The sequence below is a fragment of the Eleutherodactylus coqui genome, chromosome 4 (genome assembly GCF_035609145.1).
Source record: "Eleutherodactylus coqui strain aEleCoq1 chromosome 4, aEleCoq1.hap1, whole genome shotgun sequence".
NCBI lineage: Eukaryota > Metazoa > Chordata > Amphibia > Anura > Eleutherodactylidae > Eleutherodactylus > Eleutherodactylus coqui.
Window position 1 is genome coordinate 136,565,004 of NC_089840.1, and position 7,214 is coordinate 136,572,217.

Genomic DNA, 7,214 nt, shown 5'->3' on the forward strand with positions numbered 1-7,214 from the left:
CCAAATGTGATGCGGACACAAAGCCTTTTGTCCGTGAGTCGGACACACTACACGGCCTGCAGAAGGCTGCTTCCTCTATTGTTCCATTAGCAGCGTATTCTTCCTGAAAGGCCTCATTAAACACCCCGGGACGGTGTCATCTAGAATCAACCAACAGCGTGGGAGATTAGAAAACAGCGTGACGGGAAAATAAGAATAAACACTTTAGATCAACACTCCACTTCAATAACGTCATTCTATAAAAGCCATCTGATGGAAGAGAGAAATATACGTATTAGCGCTACAGCTAACAATTACTAGAATGCAGCTAAAAACAAAAACCATTGACCCCGACGTGATTCGAACACGCAGCCTTCTGATCTGGAGTCAGACGCGCTACCGTTGCGCCACGAGGTCTGTAGAAAGCAGGCTATTCTACTATATTACTAGGCAGTGTATCAGCTGTGAGCAGTCTCACTCAACAACGCTACATTCTCATTTACAAACACATTTGTTAGCTTGTGTGAGTTCCAAGGTTGGAGACTAATAGCCACAAGCAGACTGCAAAGCACACAGCTACATAACAGCATGACTACAGTAGTTGACCCTAATAGGATGTGAACTCAGTGGGACACATTTAATATGGGTGTGAGGGAGCATTTACACCACCGAGTTTTGTGAGATGCACAAAACTCATACTGAAATAGTACCTACAGTTTTTCATGGGAATATTTACATGCGTAATTTTTGCATTATGTAAGCAAAGTCCAGAGGTAGTAAGCAAGGATCCTCCCCCGCCTGACATTAAGGCTGCCGCACACAGGCGCAATTGCGGACTAAAGATTTGTGTGCCAAAACTGCAGCAAATAGCACCCATTGATTTCAATGGGTTCCTTTACATGTGTTTATTTATTAATGCATAATTTGAGTGCGGGGAAAAAACTGTACATGTTCTATTTTAGTGTACAATTGCGCACTGAAGGCCCCCGTCTGTCCAAAATCACGCACTGAACTGCAAGATTTCGCCGGGTTAAACGATAACACCTGGGTCTACTAAGTAGGCTGTCCTGCCTACTTAAACATGTACAGTACAAAGCGCCAATACAGGCATTATAGCACATGATCGTGCACCCTGCATAGTGCATATACGTCATGCGATAGCGAGTGTTTATGCGCTCACGCCTGTGTGCGACCCCACCCGGACTGTCCATACAACTCTCAACTCACATGAAGATGTTGCAAAGCAAGTTTTATTAAATGTCTCACCACTGACAGACTGCAAGGATGTAAAATTACCCGCTGGACAAACTCTTCACCTCTTGATGGAGGGGTAAGTAGTCCTGGCTGAGGTAGATTTTAGGATTAGGCCTTATTCACACCCACAATTTGGTCAATGAAAAACCGACTGATTTCGCTGCCTGTGTATAATGCACTTTACATTGGTTTTAACGCACAAGTGTTGTCCAAGTGCAATCTGTTTTTCATTCCCATGGGAAAAAACGAAGGTAGCCCAATTGATGTCATTTAAAACTCCTATTGAAGTCAGTGAATAATAATATGCAATCTGAGTGCTGACATTGATTTTAATAGGTCCAAGTTCCGTCAGTTTCTGACTAAGGCGGGATTCACGAGAACGTATACAGGTAAGTAGTCCACCCATAATAAAGTTAGAACGGGCTGACTACTTATCACGCCACTTAATGCATTGAGCTTTCAGTGCTCACACCAGGGAAAAGACAGAGTTGCTAAGTATAATACTTACATACCCGGACTCATTGGGTCACCTACTTTTAGCCCATGAGCTTAGCTCAAAGGACTAAAAGTAGTTGACAGAGTTTCTTTAATGGACCCAACAATGCAGCAGAAAATTTTGGATGGATCTTAGCTGGCAGCTATGAAGAGGCAGGGGTGGCCCCAAGCTGAACTTTGCACCAGGGCCCATGAGCCTTAAGCTACACTCCTGCCACAATCCACTATCTTTGGCTACACCCAGTTACTTGGTGGCCTCCTTCCAGTGTTGGGCTGGAGTGTCTAGGACCCACCAGTAAAATTCATTCTGTGGGCCCATTGAACAGCTACATGCAAATATTAGCGCATGCACGTGAGCAAATTCCCAGCCGCATCCTAAATACACTTCAATGGAAAGGTGGCTATGTTTGCGTGTTGCCCCGTCTCCACTAAAGTATATGGAGAATAGTGGGAATTGTTCAACAAACAAAAAATGAAAAGACCCGCTGATAAGTCATTTGGATTTCTCCTAGTACCTGTGCGCTGATCACTCCCCAACAGGTGCAGCTGCTTGCTTATAACAAAATTCTTGATACATCGCTTGATTACAGAAAACTTAATTCTACCAAATACAAAATCCACTGGGATACACAAAACGCAAAGCTGTATGCTTTTGCATCTTAAACATCCTATGCGTTCTTAGTTATAGCATCAACCCTTTACATGTCACATCGCATAAAAGGAGCTTTATAGCCCATATAAAGAAGACAGGATGGACATGTGGTACTCACATCATCCCTCGAGAACACAAATGTTTCAGTCAATATAAAAAAAAATAACCATATTACTGTCAGTACAAAAAAAACAGTGGAAGAACATACAGTGTACATCACGTGAATAATTAAATGTGTAGCTGGTGATTACAAACAAAACAAAAATAGCTGGATTTAGGTGTAACTATATGAAATATATATAGTGGGGTCTGTCCCACTGGATTGGAACGGAGCTAATGTGGTGCCAATATTTAAAAAGTGGTCAAAAAGTGAAAATGGAAATTACAGGGCTGGTAAGTCTTACTTTTATTGTGGGTAAAATGTTTGAAGGGTCTCTAAGAGATGCTATCCTGGAGGACCTCAAGGAAAATGGCTGTATAACCCTGTATCAGCATGGGTTTATGAGATCGCTTCTGTCAAACGAGCCTGATCAGCTTCTACGAGGAGGTAAGTTCTGGACTGGGGAGTCACTAGGTCTTGTGTGTCAGGACTTTTCCAAAGTGTTTGATACTGTGCCGCATAAAAGGTTGGTATATAAGATGACAATGCTTGATCTACATGCGAATGTGTAAGTAACTGGTCAGTGATAGAAAGCAGAGGGGGATTATAAATGGTACCTATTCTGATTGGCTCACTGTTACAAGTGTGGTACCAAAGGGCGCAGTATTGGAGGGGTCACCGTTACTAGTGGGGTACCACAGAGGGCAGTACTGGAGGGGTCACTGTTACTAGTGAGGTACCATAGGGTGCAGTATTGGAGGGGTCACCATTTTTAGTGGGGTACCGCAGGGGTCAGTTTTGGGCCTTATTCTTTTTAATATGTGTAATAATGACCTGGTAGACAGATTGTGCAGTAAAATATCAATGTTTGTAGATGCAAAACAATGTAAAGAAATTAACACAAGACGACACTACAGTGCAAGAGGATCTGGATAAATTGTGGTTAGAAAAGTGGCAAATGAGGTTTACCACTGATAAATGTAAGGTTGTGCACATGCGCAGGGAAATACATGTCACCATTACACACTAAATGGGAAGCCACTAGGAGACACTGACATGGAGAAGGACTTGGGGGTTTTAGTTACCTGTAAGCTTAACTGGAGCAACCAGTGTCAGGCAGCTGCTGTGAAGGCAAATAGGATCATGGAGTGCATCAAAAGAGATATAGGTCTAGGCGCATGATGAGAACATTGTTCTTCCTCTTTACAAGTCACTGGTCAGACCACACATGGAATATTGTGGACAGTTTCGGGCATCATTACTCAAGAAGGACAATCAGAGCTTGAGCAGGTACAAAGGTGGGCAACTAAAGTAATAAACAGAATGGGCGGACTACAATACCCAGAGAGGCTATCAAAACTGGGACCGTTTAGTAGAGAAAAAAGACGGCTGATGGGCAGCCTAATAACTATGTATAGATATATCAGGCGTCAGTACAGAGATCTCTCCCAACATCTATTTATACCAGGACTGTAACAAGGTGGCGCTCTAATACTTATGTATAGCTATATCAGGGGTCAGTACAAAAATCCCTCCCATCATCTATTCATACCTAGGACTGTAAGAACTGTACACTAATAAATATGTATAACTATATCAGGGGACAATACATCATCTATTTATACCCAGGACTGTAACAAGGGGTGCTCTAATAACTATGTATAGATATATCAGGGGACAATACAGAGATCTCGCCTGGCATCTATTTATACCCAGGACCGTAACCAGGGTGCGATCTAATAACCATAATTAAATATATCAGGGGACAGTACAGAGATCTCTCCCATCATCTAATGTTTGTATTGTCTTTCTGTATCCCCCCTATCTATGTAAGCGCTGCGAAATATGTTGGCGCTATACAAATAAAGTTTATTATCATTATTATTTATACCTAGGACTGTAACAAGGGGGTACGCTAATAACTATGTATAATACATCCGCGACTCTGCAGGTTTTCAATAAAGTGAAGGACCTGTGATGATGTCACCATTATGTGATCAGTCACCTGGGCTCTGTGCAAGTGAGTTACATGCTCCGCCCCTGATCACATGATGGCAATGTCATCACAGGTCCTTCCTTCATCACTGTGTAGATTATGGGTGGAGTATAAACCCCTGCAGCCTAAATTGCTATGGAATACTAAGGACCATCTGTCTGTAAGTGAGTGACTGTGTGAGTTACATGTGAAGATGCCACCATCATGGGATCAGTCACCAGGGCTGTGAGCTCCACCACTGATCATATGATAGTGACATCATCACAGGTCCTTCACTATTTTTGAAAACCCACAGAGCCGGACGCATATATTTATATTCTACAACACGTCTGCTCGATTCAACCCAAACAACCAATCACTGTGAATCAGCCAACCCAAACAACCAATCACTGTGAATCAGCTAACCCAAACAACCAATCAGGTTGTGAATCGAGCAGAAGTGTTGTGGAATATGGATATATGCAGCAGTCATGTGTTTACAGCATCTGTGATGATGTCACCGTCATGTGATCAGTCACCTGTGTGGGAAGAGTCTGGGGTCACATGACCAGGGGGTGATCAGTGTGGGCAGGTTGTGATCCCTGTTGTATGGGATGAAAAATGGATGTAGAAGAGCTGTGTGTGAGTGACGTGCATGTAGCAGAGCTGTGTGTGTGTATGACGTGCATGTAGCAGAGCTGTGTGGGCGCCGGAGACACTGGTACTATAATTTCCTAATAATTACTAGTCAAAGTACTAACGACCACTTGTCCATAAGTGAGTTACATGCTCAGCCCCTATTCACATGATGGTGACATCACAGGTCCTTTATCGAGTTATATGCTCCGCCCCTGATCATATGATGGTGACGTCATCACAAGACCTACATCCCAGATGTTACATGTGCTGCTGAGACATGTTGTACTATTGTGATATCAGCAGCACAGCGCTCTCAGGGTTAATGATTGAGCTGGCTGGGTGTGGTACTTTCTGCTAGCCAATCCCCTGGATTTGTGCTCACATGTAAACCCAGCTCCTGGTCAGTCTGTATGGCCCCTCAGGTGAGTAGTCATGAATGCTTGTCTGGTGAGGTTTGCAGTGTGACTTGGTTCATGTCCGTTTGTACGTTTAAATTCTGTCAGTTTTGTGTTAGTTTGCTGTGTGTCCTGCAATCTGTGTCCTGTCCTGTTGCAGCGTGCGGTGTGAACGGTGTCCGGTCCTCCTGGACTCCTGATTAGTGTAGGGACTAGCAGTATAACCAAGATGCCGTAAAGTGGCCTTCTAGCTTCCACATATTGTACAACATGTCAACCAATACCTGGTACTTATATTCAGCTTCCAATCTGTTACTAGTGGTTGCATGTTGTATGCGGTGTATTCTGGGTCTGTCATGTGGCATGTGAATGCATCCTGTTCTGGTGCGTGGCTCCTAGGATCAGCTAGGGCCCAGATCCGAAGACCGCTGGGCTGCCCTTATTGGGGCAATGTCCCCGCTTAGGTAGGGCCACTCTCATTCCTCCTTGTAGCACAGGGTCAGTTGCCTGAAAGCGGTGTGAGTCCCGTGTGACCCTGGTGATACCCGTGTGCATCCCCTTTGGTCACGATCGCGTGGGTCCGTGCTTTGCCTGCCCACACGATCGTAACACCAGACAGGATTTTACCTCCGCGAGCAGCTGAATCACTGTAGCTCTGAGCTCTGCCACTGATCACATGATAGTGAAAATGCAAAGGAAAAAGAAAAAAGGCCCGGCACTCCACGAAACAGATCCAAACCAAATCAGACCAAAAAAGATTAATTTAGGATCTTTAATAAAGGTACATATGCAACGGATTTCGTCGCGGTCACCGCAACTTTTTCAAGCATATTTAAACATAAAACACAATGTAATATAAACAATAAATGTGGGACTTACATCAACCAAAAGACCAATCCAGGGCCTCCGCGCATGTGTTCTCTTCTCTTCCGGAGCACTGAGGAGGTCCGTCCGTACTGGCATGACCGGCGCCATACGTCTGATGGAACTTCCGGGTAGAGTGTGTAGCGTGTGACATGGTAGCATCCTACGTCACACGCTCAGTTTGGTAACTGGAAAGGTGCTTCCGGGTGGGTGGCCGTGCATGTGACGCGGGGACGCACCCATGGAACGCAAGTAGATGGGAGAAGGAAATCATGCGTCGGAGGCTCCAGCCTCATCAATTGCCTATGTATAAATAACAAATATTCAATATATTGGTCTAAAATAAAACCCTAGACCAATATAATGAATATTTGTGAGCGGCAGGGAAGAGCGGGGAGGAACGGAGGGGAGATCTCTCTCTCCCTCTCTCCCTCCTGCTCACTGCCACAACTCACCTGTCACCCGCGCTTGCACCAGAACCTTCTCTGCCGAGCAGGGAGATACTCGCTAAGGACAATGCTCGATCGAGCAATTGTCCTTAGCAAGTATGCTTGCTCATCTCTAATTGCTTTGATATATCAGACTTTTACAGATGCAGCGATAGTAAACATGTATTTTTGTTTTATGATTTTGATTATTTATTTAATCTAACCAATGACCTGTAAAAACACAGTCAATTAATTACAAGTTACTGATGGATGATCCGCAGTGTATACGCCACGTGGAAACATACCCTATATGTTACATAAACCTACCATTATAGTGTTCATTTTGCACACGGTGTGTAACAGTAATTGCGAAATAGTTGCACAATCAGTTTTGTTCTTTTTAGTAAGCAAGGTTAATGGCGAGTCTGCTGGA

General features: G+C 44.0%; 1 non-coding gene across 1 annotated transcript; it reads right to left on the reverse strand.

Moving 5' to 3' along the window:
- Positions 1–324: 324 nt before the first annotated feature.
- Positions 325–396, reverse strand: TRNAW-CCA (transfer RNA tryptophan (anticodon CCA)). The gene has a single exon. It is a non-coding gene; the product is annotated as a tRNA-Trp (tRNA).
- Between the last annotated feature and the right edge of the window lie 6,818 nt (positions 397–7,214).